The sequence below is a fragment of the Panthera uncia genome, chromosome B1 (genome assembly GCF_023721935.1).
Source record: "Panthera uncia isolate 11264 chromosome B1, Puncia_PCG_1.0, whole genome shotgun sequence".
NCBI lineage: Eukaryota > Metazoa > Chordata > Mammalia > Carnivora > Felidae > Panthera > Panthera uncia.
The window spans coordinates 36778143-36795652 of record NC_064811.1 but is presented as its reverse complement, the minus strand read 5'-3'; the positions used below and the strand labels follow the sequence as shown (position 1 = coordinate 36795652).

The window sequence follows — 17510 nt, the reverse complement described above, 5'->3', positions numbered from 1 at the left end:
TTCTGTGCTGTGATTTTAAGATTGCTTAATTCAGTGGAAATAAGCAGGTGTATTGGAAAGTGTTGAATTAAGCTGTTAAAAGTAAGCCAGTCTAGAAGTCATCTGCAACAGTTTACAAATACATTTCTCTCCTCTGAAAATCTTTGCCCTAGAGGTAAATCATTTTTATCCATATTTTTTAGATACTACACACACATACACACACACACACACACTCCATAGAATGCCCAATAACTATTATTTCATAGGCAAGTGTCTGAAAAATAAGGAAATAACATACAACTCTTTCTGGCCCAGCAATGAGAAAGTTGGTTCCTGGTGCAACAAGTAGATACCATAAGTTGCCATTTTTTAAGGTACCAAAACCCTCTGTAGGCTGAACTGTTTGTTGTGACATTCAGAGAAGAGCTGGGGCTTGATATTTTCATTGCAGAGATCATTTTTGTATGCTGTTTTCTGCAAACTTGTTTTCCAAAAGCAGACACAGAGAAGGAGTCTGGCATGCAGGATAACTAGTAGAGCAGTTGGAAAGGGAAGGGAGCAGGACTGAGCACAGCGAGTCACTGAATAGCACTGCAGTCCTAGCAAAGCTTTGGTTAATGCTGTGCAGAGCTCTAGAGTACATGCAGTCCACTCCTTGGTGGACAAAAATTGCAGGGCCTGTATACCCCACCATCAGTCATGTGATGGGGACTACCCTAAGAAAGCTATCCCTTCAGTGAGGCAGCACTCCACTGCTGAGGCAAACACTGAAGGAGCTAACAGTTGGAGGCTGTCTACTGACAGATGGGACAAGTCCTGCCTTGAGGGAGATCTGGCCAGTGCATTTCCATGTCACCACTGTCCTTATATTTATTTAAAAAAAAATTTTAATGTTTTTATTCATTTTTGAGAGACAGGGAGAGACAGAGTGCTAGTGGGAGGGGGCAGAGAGAGAGGGAGACACAGAATGTGAAGCGGGCTCCAGGCTCTGAGCTGTCAGCACAGAGCCTGACGTGGGGATTGAGCGCACGAACTGTGAGATCCTGACCTGAGCCAAAGTCAGTCCCTTACCTGACTGCACCCCTGTCCTTCTATTTATTAATTGCATTTGTTCTTCAGTAGGAATTGGAATTCAGTAGGAGACACTTCTAGCTATTTTTTTTTTATCTTCAAGTTCAGAATCATTTAATTTATTGGACCCAAATGAAAAATAAGGATATCTAATCTCAGAGCCTATGAGATGTTTAAATTTCAGCGTTATTCCCCCTTATAATCTACACACATAAATTAATTTATATATTATTCAATTCCAACCAAATGAGGCTTTTAAGTGTACCTATGACATTTGGAAACAAGTTTAATTTTACTATATAGCTTCTCTGAGCCAACTCGTGGCTTCATATGGTTTCACTGAATCTACTCTTGGCTTTGAAGCCTAGATTTGATTTATCAGGCCTGTCAATTCCAAGATATATCTTTCTTTTTAAAAATGGTTCTGTCTTGAATGATGTGTAGATGATGATTTACTGGATAATGTGATCAGCCATAGCCATTGTTGATGCTAACTCTACAGAATTCTGTGTACTGAGGCTTAGGCAGATTTGGCTTATCCTCTTCAAAATTCTGGTAGAACATAAAGAGTCTATGCTCACTGGCTCTCAGTAATTGTGAAACCAACAATGGACTGTAAGGTCACCCACTGAAAATAGCCAAAGGGCCTGGATACCATCTTTTAATGGCCTTTTTATCAGAATGTACTTTGATCAAGTAGTTTCAACATAAAATGGGTTTGTGCATGAGTTTAACAAGATGGCTATGTCTTCTCCCTTATTAAGTTTTTATTCTGGTCAAAAAAATTAGACTCTTTTGGTCATTGTCACACTCTACTGTGAAACTTACCCATTCGAGTGGGAGTTATTTCCAACTTTTCCAAACATCTGTCAGTGCACAGCAATACTCTGCCAGTTGTGATTTTGTGCATTTTATTATATTTTTAACTCTGGCAAGTCCATTCTAATTATCCCTGACTGATTAGATCTTGAAAAATTGACACTGTTATAACCCAGGAGCTAATTTATACACTATTATTTAGTGTAGTAATACACTTGGGATTTCTCCAACATCCCTAGTATCCCCATAATGATGTGATGCTTTATTTAAAAAATGAATATTATTTACATACTTCATTCTCTAAAATATCTGGCCCTATTAAGTCTGCATTTTGGATATAAAATGCTTGAGGGCATTGGAAGGCTGGTAGATGACACCATTTTTTAATCAAATCGAAGATGTCATTGATTGTACCAAGAAAACTAATTTCATAGATGTTACTAAGTGAAAAAACTGCTGAAATGATGCACTTTGCCCACTGAGAATCATCTTTTTCTCAATAGGTTTTAATTAATGAAGTTCTTTCCAGAAATTTTATATGCACAATCTTTGATTTATTGCTGCATATAGCAAACTCTTACAAGGATAGAGTAAAATAAGAGCAGCCTTATGATGACAAATGTATGAGCAGATACACTATGACTAGTCACAAGAGCAATAAAAATTTCAGTAAATTGCAGAGTCAGCAAACCTAGAGTAATAATGGTTACTACAACATATTTATATGGGGCGCCTGGGTGGCTCAGTTGGTTGAGTGTCCAACTTCAGCTCAGGTCACAATCTTACATCCATGGGTTCGAGCCCTACATTGGGCTTTCTGCCATCAGGTCTCTCTGCCCTTGGGTCTGTCAGCACAGGGCCCACTTTGGGTTCTCTGTCTTCCTTTCTCTCTGCCCCTCCCGGACTTGCACTCATATTCTCTCTTTCTCTCTCAAAATTAAATAAATAAACATTTTAAAAAAAGAATTTACATTAGGGCAACACTACACAAATGTTGGGGTTCTCAGTCAAATAAAAAGCAAGTATATTTATTCTGGTGACAAAAACTGAATATAGCTAGACAAAACATAGGGCTGAACACTTAAACGTCCAAAAGTTTCAAGAAAGAAGTACTGATACTAAGGAGAGCTCCAAAGAAGTTATTGCTTTCATTAAAAAACATCAACTCACCCTCTGAAAACAGAAAAGAGTAGAGAGAGAGAGAGAGAGGGTGACAGGAAGAGTGCAGGGGGAGAGAGACAGAGTGAGAGAGAGACAGGGTCTTTATACTGTTTACAAACCAACATTATAAACCACGTTGTTTGCAATGACCTATAACTATTTTCAGTAAAACAGCTTCCTAGTGAGTAGAAATGTCTCTTCTTCTTCCACCCTGGAGTATTTGGTGTAAATGTCTAGTAAGAAACACACACTTGTCTATTTACAACTGCTTTCATGAAACTCAAGATTTTCAGAGACTTCATTGTACATGACCCTGGAAAAGGTATGGTTCTGGCTTCATCATTCTTAGAATGATGCCCTGTCTCCAGAGCCCTCATAAGAAGTGAGTAACTTATCCTCTGGGACAGGACCATATGCCAGTCTTTAAGGCTTATTATTGAGTTAGCCAACAGTTTAGAACCATGAACAAAAAATGTATAAGCAAAGAAATATTTACCATATATACCAGGAGTAAGAGTCAGAGAAATAGCTCTGTATTTAACTATTAGGGCCATCATTGTGCACTAGGCAAAAATGATTTGACCTCATGACAATTTAAAGAAAACCAAAATTCTGTAATAACAAAGTAGATAATTTATCACAATGGGTTATATTTACCTATCACTATCTCATGAAAAGGAAATGTTTAAGGCAAATTTCATAAAGTATGTTATTTTACTTTAAATAAGATGGAAAAAGAAAAATATAAATATCAACATAATAATTGAGAAAAAAGAGGTTACAGTTTAAGACATATGTAGTTAAATCATCTGTCATGAACAACTGAAATCTTCTTTACTGTTCTTTTACAAAGACGTGCGTAAAAATCATTCTGCCAAGCACTGAAGAGAAGTTAGAGCAAAATCATGGAAGCTAAATGAAAGGAGTAAACAGTCACTTTGGAGAATCACTTTCTATAACCTCTACACAACTAGTTTGTGTTTCCAGTTGTCATCATGGTTCGTGTTTTAATACTACCTTCTAGAAGTGTCATGCCATGCAGTTTGAGTAATGATGCACCCCCCCCAAATACAGTCTTTAAAAAGAGGAACTAGAAAAAGAAAAGAAAATAGGCACTTTTTAAAAATGTATCCCTTCTCACAGAACCTCCCTTCTTTTTGATTTGTGTTCCAATATTCCCATATAAATAGGAAAAGTGAGTTATATTTTTCTATTATACTACTGTTTCCATCAATTTTTTCTGTATAGTATTTACTGCTTTGATATTGTTATTTTATCTCTGAGCATACAAAGGAGCAAATAAAATATGACAATACATTATTTTAAAGCCAGCACTTACAAGGCTTTAAATGGAACACATCTCTTGTGGCAAAGGGGAAAGAACTGTCATAAGACAGTTTACATCTACTTTGCTCATTTTCTGTCCTAATTATGCCTGAAAATACTTGCAAAATAAGATAAAATACTCATAAGATTTTTATAATAAACCATCTTCATTATTTAATATTTTCTCTTTTTGCTAAACTGATGTCAGGTTTGACAAGTTGATGTACTTTCCAAAGTTACTGAAAGATAATTATATCCAGTAGGTTTTAAATCGTCATATGACAGGGATTCTATCTAATCTAAGCCAATATTTAAACCAATATATCCTTCCCTCTATTAGAGTTTATCAATATATAATAAACACAAGTTTATAGAGAAGGAAATATTGGTCAATCATAATGATGATGACAACCGTGTCATTTAAAAATAGTACACCTACTTTATTTATATTTAGCTATTTTTTAAATAAGGCTATTATACTTAAGATATTCTGAATTATTTGATGTGTTGTCTCTCCCATCCCCTTCCTGAACCTATTTATATCAAATCTAAAGAAACCTATATACCAGCTACCTATGCTAACCCATCTAAATCATCATTTGTAATCATAGGCAAAAAATGGAGTATCATTAGAGATGATTTGAGGACCTCTTTATGCTAAAAAATAAATTCCAATATGCCCAAACACAATAACACAATCTAAACCAAAAGAGGTCATTTGGAGGATAAAATCAAACTTTCAAAAAAATTAAGTGAATTACTTACCTCAAACCTTAGCTTGTTGGCATGGTAACCAGGACTCTGTGTCTGTTTAGCTCTTAACCAATAGCTATATGCATGCATTCATCTCTATCACGTTAGGCAGGCTGGTGCTCAGACAAGCAATTGACTGGGAGCACTACTGCCTGGAACATGTCATCTAGCAAGTAACAAGACTATTGCAGCTTAGGGAAAGTGACTCCTTAAACTACTTTCAGTGAAATGTGTGATAGGGAGCTTGCTTCCAAAGTATTGCTTGTAGACAGAAAGCCCACATTTACTGATGGAAGTTTGTACTGACACTTAACCACTGTCTCTTCCACCTTAAGCAGCACATCACTGGCAAAGAAAATTCTTCCAGTAACTATGTGCAAAAGCACTGTACCATTGGCAGGAAAATTACGGACCTAGTCTGGGACAGGTTTCACAAATTAGCCAATGAGTTCATAGGTCTGTAAAAAATTCTTGGTTTTTCACATTTTTGTTGGGCGAACAGACTCTAGGTTTAACTCTCACTTCTAGAAAGTCTTTGTTGAATAAAGTAGTAAGTTGAAGTTCACATTCTCCATTTACGTAGGTCCCACAGCTCTAACTAAATTCCATGTCCCTATGATTCCATCCTCACCACACACACCACCCTGGTCATGCATGTATTATACATATCCTCAGTACTGAGTGCCCAATGTACTCTAACGTTAACACTCTTATTAGATAGATAGTCCTCCATAACTGCCTCCCTCAAATTTGAAAATGACTTGAATATAGATCTGCCAGAATTCCAGACCAATATTGAATGCTATACTTGCACCCCATTCCCTCTAGCCACATCAGCCTCGGTCATCTCTGCTTAAAAGCCTCATGATTAATTTCTTTCTGTGGCAAAAGTTTGCAGAGCCAGTGAACCAAATGGCGCAATATTACCCTCACCATAAGTACATAATAAGGACATGAAATGTAACTCTTACCATGTTGAGTTTCACATTATTGTAGTTCCTAAAAATGTTTATTCTGACCTTTCCACAATCAAAAGAAGTATATAATCCAGTTTGTAGATTGATACACCACTGGCTTCCTGGTTACTATTAGTAACCAGGTTGCTACTGTGATTCTTGGAGGAGACCTGGCCAAGGCACAGCCAATGTTGAGGACTAGACCCACTTGGATCATAGGTTTGCCCCAGTGTATTCTAATCATGCCTTCAAATATGGATAATGGATTGAAGGAGAGAGAGTGTGCTGGGCAATTAAGAACATCGCTACCCCAGAGAAAGATAATGAGGAACGTGCTGTGTGTACCCTTACCCTTCCTTTGCGTCCTACAATATATCACACCCATAGAACTTTAGCTTCCATACTGAAGGACAATACAACTAGTTAGTTAGGTCGTCTTCACCTGTGATCAGGTCTGATTTTTCCATGTGCACCTGAAAAACTTTTACCTCACATCTCTGAAATTTAAATTTTTGTAAGAAACATAATTACAAATCTTGGTGCTATTCAAGTAAATACTGAAATCATGAAACTAGAAGAGGCCTAAGAAAAAAGTAGAAGATTAAAAAAAAGACTTTTTTATATATTAGAAACATGATAAAAAATTTAAAATTTTTCTAGAGGTTAAAAAATGATAAAGTAAACATAAATGAAGCAAAATTACTGTTCTCTAAGACAGAACTGAGGAAATCACTCAGAAAGCCTTAACTAGGTGTATTAGACTCTATAATGTGAGGACAAGGTTTTTGCCTGCTTCCTATTATATTCACAGAGCTTAGAGCTCAATATTTATTCAATAAACATTTATTAATATATTAATATGTTAATTAACAATTATGAAGCAAAAAAGCAAACATAATGTAAATTATTAAAGTAAGGAGAAAGGAGAATAAATATAGGAAAGACAACATCTGTCTAAGAAGAATCCTAGAAATAAGAATATAAATGGGAAAAGAAAAAATAAGTTAAAAAAATTTTTTTTTACAATTATTTATTTTTGATAGAGAGAGACAGAGCACAAGTGGGGGAGGGGCAGAGAGAGAAGGAGACACAGAATCCAAAGTAGGCTCCAGGCTCTGAGCTGTCAGCACAGAGTCCCAAGCGGCTCGAACCCACAAACCGCGAGATCATGACCTGAGCCAGAGTCGGACGCTTAACCGACTGAGCCACCAGGTGCCCCTTAAATATGCATTTCTGAGCTGAAGAAAAATATAATCTGCAGAATGAAAGATGATCCTCTGTTCCAAAATATGAATGAAGGGGCACCTGGCTGGCTCAATTGGTTGAGTGTCTGACTCTTGGTTTCAGTTCAGGTCATGATCCCAGTCAGGGTCTTCTGTTGGGCTCCAGTCTGAGTATGGAGCCTGCTTAAGATTCTCTCTCTGTTTCTCTGTCCCTCTTCCTTGCTCACACACTTGCTCTCAAATAAAACAAAAACAAACAAACAAACAAACAAAAAACAGGAAGTCAGAAGGTTCTGGAAAAAAAAATTCCTTAAGGACAAGATGGATCCCACTCAACAATTTGTATAATTAAGATCTTGAATATTTTACCAATATGACTAAACTTATGGGGCATTTTGCTGCCAGTAAGAACAAAAAAATGGAATTAGAAACTCTTTGGAGAACCATAAGCTATGTAAGAAACCCAGAGATCACATATTGAACACACTAAAATATAATATGATTTTGAGCACTAAGACCTTGGAATTTGTCTTTTGCTTAGCACAGTTTCAATTATGTAGGATTACATCCCCTTTTTCAATGGGCCCATGACAATATTTGGATTGCAATAATATTTATAAGCTTAATACTATAATAAATAATTTAAATAATATTTATGCATAACATCAATCACATTTACATAATGTTAATATTTTATGAGGTTGATATATTTTCAATTTTTTAATTTTTTTGTAATGTTTATTTATTTTTGAGAGAGAGATAGAGACAGAACATGAATGAGGGGAGGGGAGGAAGCAGAGAGACGAAGACATAGAATTCAAAGCAGCCTCCAGGCTCTGAGCTGTCAACACAGAGCCTGATGCAGGGCTCAAACTCACAAACCATGAGATCATGACCTGAGCCAAAGTCAGATGCCTAACTGACTAAGCCACCCAGGTGCCCCTGGTTTCAATTTTTAAAATCAACCTATAGTGAAAACACAGGCAAGAACATGAAACTTGAAAGAATGAAACGAAATATGACTTGGCAAATCAAACAATGATATGTGACAGAATTAAGAAAACACAAAGGGTACAGAGAATTAGGAAAAATATAAGTATACTACTCTATCATATGTAATATGAGGTCAATGCGTACTTTTAAATTACATGATTCAAGGAATATTTGTTGAAGAATATTACTTAAAGTCATAGATACAATACTAGAGAAGTTATAAATATTGTAAATAATAATTTGGTACTAGAAAGAAGAAAGGTGGAAGTTAAGGTGATAATCTAAACTTAGTAGATATTGACTGAAGTTGATAAATCAAGAAATAAAAATAAATACATATAATTTAGAGAAACAGTGATAACCACACATGAAGTGAAAACATTCTTTAAAGTACTCACAACTGCAGATTACAGCTAGAAGTGAAGACAGATGAAGGAAGAAACTTTAATTTTAAAATTTCCTTTCAAACCATCTTAAGATACAGATATATATCTCCATATATGCATATATATGGAGAGAGTGTTTCCTCTTATTGCTTCCTTTCTACAAGAAACCATGATTTCTTTCAATCTGCCCACCCATATCATCAACCAGTTCTTCTCTTCCTCTTGGTTTTATCCTCTAAGTATTATTCTACCTTATATTTTATAGCATTCTCAAAGTTTCAATGCACATTCATTCTCTCAGTTAACCTACTAAATTATTAAACCCATTCTAAAATTGCTGAAACTTTGTTTCAGATCAGTTAAATAAGTTCCTCCGATCATTTCAAAAACTGTGTGTCAGAACTGATAGGCACAGGGAATTCAATGGCCAGGGACATAGATAGTTGAGTGGGAGTGTGCAATGTTAATGACACAAATTAATATACAATTTAAAAAGTAGATAAGTGATGCAAAGGAAAGCAACAGGATTTCAAGAAACTCACAGAAATTAATCTGTTCTAAGTGAGATGAGTAGAAGTTAAAAAGCAAGTAAAGGAGAGGTGCTTTAGAGAGAAAGATACAATGGACAACAGTTGTGAGAGATGAAGCATTGTCTAGTAAATGAAATACGGCTGTAGTGCCTAGAGGATATAGCATAAGAGGAACAGTAACAGAAGATGAAATTAGAGAAATAAGAGAGCCAGACTATGCAGGATCTGTAGGCTGTGTTAAAGACTGCTGTCTTTATCCTAAGGACAATGAGAAAACATTTAAAGGACAAGGAGACATAATTGCATCGTTTTTGCATTTGAATCTAAAGATTCTGGCTACATTATGGAGGGCTGGAGGGCCAGGGTATCTGTGTAGATATTCAGTCTCCAAATCCAGTGCTCTTTCTATTAGAACCATTTCTTGAAAGATATCTTCCTATTAAAAAATAAATCACTTATTTGGATATTTTTCTTCTAGCACAACTTCTAGCAAAATTTGAAGAGCTCAACACCATTATCATTGTTACATATTGCCTGGAACACTACCTTATACTCAAAAGAAGATCAATAAATGCTAGGTGAATAAATGAATATATTGCTTCTCTATAATTTTTTAATATTTACTTATTTTAGAAAGAGAGAGAGAGAGAGAGACAGAGACTGAGTGTGAGTGGAGGAAGGGCAAAGAGAAAGGGAGACACAGAATCTGAAGCAGACTCCAGTCTCTGAGCTGTCAGCACAGAACCTGATGCAGGGCTTGAACTCACAAACCGTGAGATCATGACCTGAGCTGAAGTCAGACGCTTAACCAACTGAACTACCCAGGTGCTCCGCTTCTATATAATTTTTTAAAAAATCACTATGCCAAAAGATGACTTCTATATATCTCTTTGACTTATATTTCCCTTCCATGGAATATCAGTTATTTTTCTTTGCCTTTCTCCTCTCCCACACAAGGAAAATGTATCTTAGATATTGTCAACCCACAATAGTGAAGAGATTTCTGTAAAACACAGAGAAATAGTTTAGGAAAATGGGAGGAAAAGAAAGGAATTCTGAATTCTCAAATGGTCATTTAATCTAAAAAGGACTTATGTGATTCAAAGGGTTATGTGAACTCTGTATGGGGGGTGATGAGGTGAAAGAAGAGAAGCAAAATACTACAGGTATGAGGAAGTAGTAACAAGGGAGCATGGAATGAAATAAGTTAACAAGCAGGACACGTAAGACACAAACACACAGACACATCCAAGGCCCACACAGATAATAAAACATGAAACCAAGTATGTACATGTTTTCATGTCCAAAAGTATTTATACAAATCTGCACATACACAAACCCTGATATCAGCAGTCAGAACACAGTTACTACACATGTGAAACATCCAAGCACCTAGCTGGATACAGAAGAAAGCTGATATTCCCTATGAAAGTTCGGATGTATACCTGTGTGTGCCTGAGTGTTTCAGGCACACTGTTTATGACAAACAGTGTGTTTGTTAGTTTATGGCAAAACTCAACACAAGTGAACGACAGGGGGCATCTTTTTATTTCTACTTAGAGTATACTGAAATCCCATTTTCAAATGAAATATGGTCCAGTAGCCTTTGCCATGTTAGTACCTGATTCATCATGTTACATGTGACTGATTTATAAGGAATAGCTGATGTAGATACCAATTAATCATTTCAGGAAAAAAAAGAAAAAAAAAACAAAACCTCAACACGTTAATTTGGAGGGAAAATGTTTTGAAAGCACCTTACATAAATACTCTGATATTTGCTTCTCAGCTGATGGTGTCTTGACCACCCACACACACTTAACAGTGTGCCAGAAACTATTATCCTTGTTTTTACCTTCCCACACATAATTCTATCCCTTCTTCCCCTAAGCTTGTTTTTCAGGTTGTAAAATGATTGGAACACAATGTCTATTTCTATTAGTTTTGAAGACTAAACTAATAATATATACTTCCAGCTGAGAAAATATATTTTAGAAGTTGGTGTTCATGGTTTATAATAATGAAAGCAAGAAGAAAAAGACCAGATCATTTGAAATGGATTTACATTAAAGAAAAAAATTTTTTTGCAAAAGAAATACCTTGTACACATTAGTATGTGGGAATCTTTCAGCATATGAAAGAGTCATAAATTCACCAATATTATTATTATATCAATAGTATATAAGAGACATATTTTGACTTTTATATGTACAGGACTAAACCATGAATCTAAAATGCTAACTAAATCAACAATTCTTCTATGAACAGAACTCCTATTAGTAATAAGCCAAGATTTGTAAGGAATGTAGTCTTTCAGCACCCAGCCTGTGATGGCAGGCCCTCACAAAAGAAGAGGTAAAAGGTGTCTCTAGGGCAGGTTTTAAACTCTCTTTCAGGGATCACATGTCTCCCGGAGCAAAATGATTCAGTTGCCTGAGACACTAAGCAACTACAACGAAAAAGGGCTTTCTGGTTTTTTTTTTTTATCCATATAACACACACATGCATTTTATCCTTGGACATGTGTGTGTGTGTGAAGATGTACCTATTAGGATTGTCTGATGGTGAAGGAAAACACAACTCTGACATACCTAAGAACACAGAAAATTCTGGAAGAACTGAACACCCAGGCTATGAAAAGAGCAAGAACCAGGAGAAGCAAGAGAAATTTATAGACAGTTTTCCTATGTGCTCGTTGGATGATTTAGACAGATGATCTTTTGAATCTGTATATTTCCATGCAGGGATAATACTGCTGGAAGTGACACATGCTTGTCCTTGGGCAGGTCACCTTCCTACTTTTGTAAACCTACGGGGAAGTGAGTTCAGGGAGCAGGTTACTACAGGATCCAGAAGAGGCATCTCTCCATCGGAAGGGAGAGAAATACCAAAACAGAGAGGCTAGAGACAGAAACATGCTGTGCACACAAGCCAGCCTCCAAAATAGCCCATAAAAAACTTCATACCTTTGAATAGTCTCCTGTATATGGATCAGGACTGATCTCTGAGACCAGGAGAATACAGCAGAAGCGAAGAAGTTTTGCGACTTCCAAGTTAAGGCCACAAAAGTCATTGGAACTTCTGTACTGATCTCTTATTTACTCTAGAAAAAGCCAGCTTCTGTGTCAGAAGGACACTCAAGTAGAGAGCCCTATGGAGCGGAGGGCCCCATGTGAAGAGGGACTGAGATCTCCCTTCAACAGTCAGCACCAACTTGGATCCTTGGAAATGGATCCTCCAGCTCCACTCAAGGCTTCATATGACTTCTACCCCAGTTAACATGTGACTGCAGTCTAGTAAGAGGCCTGAATCACAACCTGCCTGGTGAGACTGTTCCAAATTCCTGACCCACAAAAATGGTGAGAGACAATAAATAATTATTATTGCTTTAAGCCACTAGAATTTGAGGTAATTAGTCATAGAGTGATAGATAACTAATAAAGTGACTTTCAGCCACTAAAGAGAAACATAAATTTGAGAGGTTTATGAACAAGTCAAACCAACAGAAATCAGAGCCTAGACTTAGTCAACTAGTGTTTATTAATTACCTATAAAGTGGTGAGGAGATATTATATAATAACTGATGGTATGATATTTGGAACTAGAAGACCTATGTTAGTATCCTAACTGCTCCACTGTGTGACCTTCAGCAAATTACTGACCTCTTTGGCAAATAATACCATTTTCTCTAATTTATAGAATGGATATGCTAAAAATTATACTTAATTCAAAGGTTGATTGTGAATATAATATGACATGATCCAATAAAAGACCTAGAACTTTGGTAAGCATATAATAATGTCTATGCTGTGTAATATATTATATAGTATGCATATTATGTATATACCTTCATATATATTACATATATACCTATATATATGTCTATACATACACATACAGGCACTGACATACATTCATATAATCTTTTAATTCTTAAAGCAACCTTTTGAACTATGTACCATTATATTGTCCATTTTACAGAGAAAGAAACTAAAAAAAAAAAAAAGCACAGACAGTAAAGTGTAGAGCCTTGCTTCAAATCCATACAGTTTGTTATCAGAGTTTGCACTCTTAATTATTATGATATAGAAACTTCTAATTAATTAGGATATGCTCCACAAATACTTGATATTATTGAGAAAGTGTTCTAGTTTATGTTGGAAGTAATACATCAATCATCTTTTTTTTTCTTATTGAGGTGACATTTTAGATGAGAAAATGAGATAATAAGAAAATCAAATATTTTTTATGAATATTTTGTTTTATAGAAAAAGTAATGTTTCATTATGAAGAATTAAGTTAATATTTACAAAATGGTCTCTAAGAACTAGTAATGGGACAATGCCTCCAGATAAACACATTCTTGATAGAATAATTATGTATATACATTTGAGGGCTCTGATATAATGTACACAAAATATCCTAAGTGTGTTTGAGAGTTTTTGACTTTTCCCTCATTGTTAGATTGTCAGCCAGCATTTCTCATTGTTTTCCATGTATAGTCTCAGAAGTCCCCTTAATCTGCCTGTCTGTACTCCTAATTGGCTTTGAATTGAGAAAATAAATGACTATTTATAGTACATTAAGTTGAACAGTATACTCAAAAATTCGTATCTACCCAGACCTCAGAACGTAATCTTATTTGGAAACAAGGCCTCTGTAGATGCAATTAGTTAAGGTAAAATGAGATCATACAGGACTAGGGTGCACCCTAAATCCAATGACTGGTGATCCTGTAAGAGGAGGAGGGAACACACAGAGACCTGCAGAAAAGAAGGCTATGTAAATACAGAGGCAAAGATTGGAGTGATGAAGCTACAAACAAAGGAAAGCCAAAGATTTCTGGGAGCCACCAGAGAGAAAAAGCAGAAGATTGTTCCCTACAGCATTCCTAGAGAGCATGGCACTGCCGACACCAGGATATCGGACTTCTAGACTACAGAACTGAGAAAATAAATTTGTTATTTAAAGTCATCAGACACAGCAGAGCCAAGGTCCCAGTGACAGCGCGTGCCGGAGCTCTCCACCTTCCCGCGCCCGCCAGCCGGAGGCGCCCTCGACCTACATCCACAACCTCCTGGCGGAGGTCACGTGTCAGGACGCGGCTGTCCTGGCCTAAAAGGACTCACCCCCCGTCTGGGTCGCCGTCCCCGATAAAACCTTAGTCAATAACATGGCAGCCGAGTTTGGTGTCCTGCTTTGCAAAGACCCGTCAAGGTATTTTTCGTGAATGGGCAGACAGTTGGGGACCAAAAATATTCTTTCATCTGGGACTCACTGTTGCAGGAAGGGGAATTTACCGTGGATCTTCGTACCAAGAGCACCCTCAGAGCTCCCACTTTCAACATCACTGTCCGCAGGACTGCCAAGATGCTAGTACCACTGATGGGCAAAGTGTGTGTCCACGGCGGTATGATCAACACCGAAATGTTATGCAGTGGCCTCCCACTTGCAGCGTTCCCAGTACTGACCTCCTCTGTCTCTTTCCCCCACTATTTCCCACTGCTTTTGCACGCCTCTCCTTCCCATACACATACATAACACCATTTTTATTTTGGGACATTACCCCACACCTCTTATTGCTGACAAAACCACATGGGCTAGGGGCTGGGACTGGATGGACAGACACCTCTCCCTACCCATACTTGTGTGTTATTGGAAAACTGTGGTTTTGTGTGTGTGGGGGGGGGGGGGGTCTGAATAAAAAACATTCTACTGAAAAATAAATAAAGTTATCAAATTAAGTGGTTATATATTAAGGCAGTCCTAGGAAATAGATATGCCAACATTATAGAAATTGTATTAAAAGGGGTTATTAAAATGCAGGAGGGTACCTCTCTATCTCTCTGAATGTGGGTATAAACCCTTCTTAGGGAAAGCATGCATGTCTGGGGATTTGGGGAACTATTTCAGGAGCCTCTATTATTTATTCTGGGTTCCAACTTCAAAAGCAACAGACTGAAATTGTTGTCAGGAGAGCAAGAGAGACCTAGAAACCAAGGATACCTGCTTTGACAGGTAATAACATAACTAGTCCCTGAGATCTCTTAAATTGTAGGAGAAAATAAATGTGTGATTCTGCCTGAGAATCTCATTACTTGAACCATCCAAGGTCAGAAGCACAGCAGAGAGAATAGATTAGCCTCAGTTGGGGTCTCCAAGCATTATGCATCACACATAAGTCAAAGGTCCATGGAACCCCTCTCTTCACTGGTGAATCATGTTTATCAGCAACAGCAGGTTAGATTACAGAAGTTACTGGTGTGCTCTTGGTAGCTGAAAAGAACACTCCATAGTTGAATGTATTTGGAACAAGCTGTTCCAAATCCTATTATTTGCACCTCACTGCTTATTATTGGAAACTTACAAAGAAGCAAAAAAGTCATTTCTACGGAGTTTGGATGTAATTTGACTTCCTTCTATAAAAATAACTACTGTTTCTTATTTCCTGAAATTCTTCAGTTGGCTTTTGATGATTCACAGAATATAATGTAACATGAGAACAAGAGTTTATTCCTCAGGCTTTGAGCAGAGAAAACCAGAGGAAGACGGCTATTGTTCAAATGATATAACTTATGCAAAATGCCAGGAATATAGTGTAAGTACTCACTAAAAATTAGTTCCTTTCAGTTACCTTAAAACTCCTCCTTTTTTGATTTTTTAATTTTGTTTTTTAGTGTAACAATTAGAGAAAGATTGATATATATATATAGATATATAGAGAGATAGATATATATAGATATATATAGATATATATCTCAAAGAGACACAGGACTCACCTAAAAGAGCTCCCAATGGCCAAAACTGGAACAATTTGAGCAACAAAATAAATAAAGTAGTATTGGATTATAATGCAAAGTATAAAATAAGTACCTCTGAGTTGATACTGATATAAATTACTGAATAAATAAATGGGTAAGAAGAGACTAATCTTCCATATAGAAGAATTTAAAATAATTTATATAGATAACTGTGCCCTCAAGAACTTGTGCCTCTGCCCTTCTGCTGAAGTGTAGGCTACACATAGTGACTTTCTTTCAGAAAATACAATATGGAAAGAGGCAGAAAAGTGACTTAGTGGAGAAGACGGACAAACACTATCTAGCCAGGTGATCAAGGTTAACATTAACCACAATAAATATGTTGATAGTATATAACCTAGATGTGATGTGATCTCTGTGGTCTCCTCCCAAACCCCATAGCCCCAGTCTCAGTATTAGAAAAAAGATGAGGCTAACTCAAATTGAGGGACATCCTACAAAATACCTGACCAGTGTTCCTCAAAACTGTCAAGGTCATCAAAAGCAAGAAAAATTTGAAAAACCATCAGTTTACAGAGGCCTAAAGAGACAGGACAATTAAATGTTATATGGTATCCTGGATACAATCCTGGAACAGAAAAAAATATTGTCAGATATTAATAATAGGGGTAAGTGGATGTGAAATATGTGGGAACTTTACTACCTTTGCATTTTTTCTGTAGATCTAAAACTACTCTCAAAATTTTTATTTTTATATTTAAATTTTTATATATGCTTGGTCTCTATTCTTGGTTTCCTAGCTATAGCTAGCTAGCTCCCTCAGGAAGCTCACTCAGTTTAGCACCTAATTAAACCCCACAAAATCCCTATGAGATAGATTCTATCATTTTTACAGGTAATAAACTAGAAAAGCTTAAATAGCTTACCAAAAGACCTATCTGAAATGTCGCAGTGCTAGAAATGGAACTCAGCTTAGTTCTAGAACTTACATTCTTAACCACTATCCTGTACTATCCCATCATATGACAGTATATATAGAAAATGTAAAACCATGTACATTTTTAGAACTGATAAATTATTTTAGGAAGTTATTGACTATATGTTCAAAATGGAATAATCTATTGTATTTCTATAAATTTGCACAATAAATTATTAGAAAATAAAAGTATTAATGAACATACTGTTTATAGTAGCATCCTAATTATGAGGAATAGAAAATCTAATAGCAGATGTGTAAGACCTCTACATAAAAAAAATAATAATAAAATAAAATAAATAAAATAATTTAAAAAATTAAAAAAATAAAACAGGGGCACCGGGGTAGCCCAGTCAGTTAAGCATCTGACTCTTGATTTTGGCTTACGTCATGATCTCATGGTCATTTAGATTGAGCCCCATGCCGGGCTCTGCACTCACAGTGTGGAGCCTGCTTGGGATTCTTCTCTCTCTCTCTCTCTCTCTCTCTCTCTCTCCCCACTCCCCCCCCCCCCAGGATCGTGTGCTCTCTCTCCTTCTCTCTTTCAAAATAAATAAATAAACAACAACAACA

General features: G+C 36.5%; 1 pseudogene; it reads left to right on the top strand.

Annotated features, from left to right (window-relative positions):
• LOC125922338 (profilin-1-like) overlaps positions 1-14670 on the top strand; it is a 31110-nt pseudogene extending 16440 nt beyond the window's left edge.
• Positions 14671-17510: the final 2840 nt, after the last annotated feature.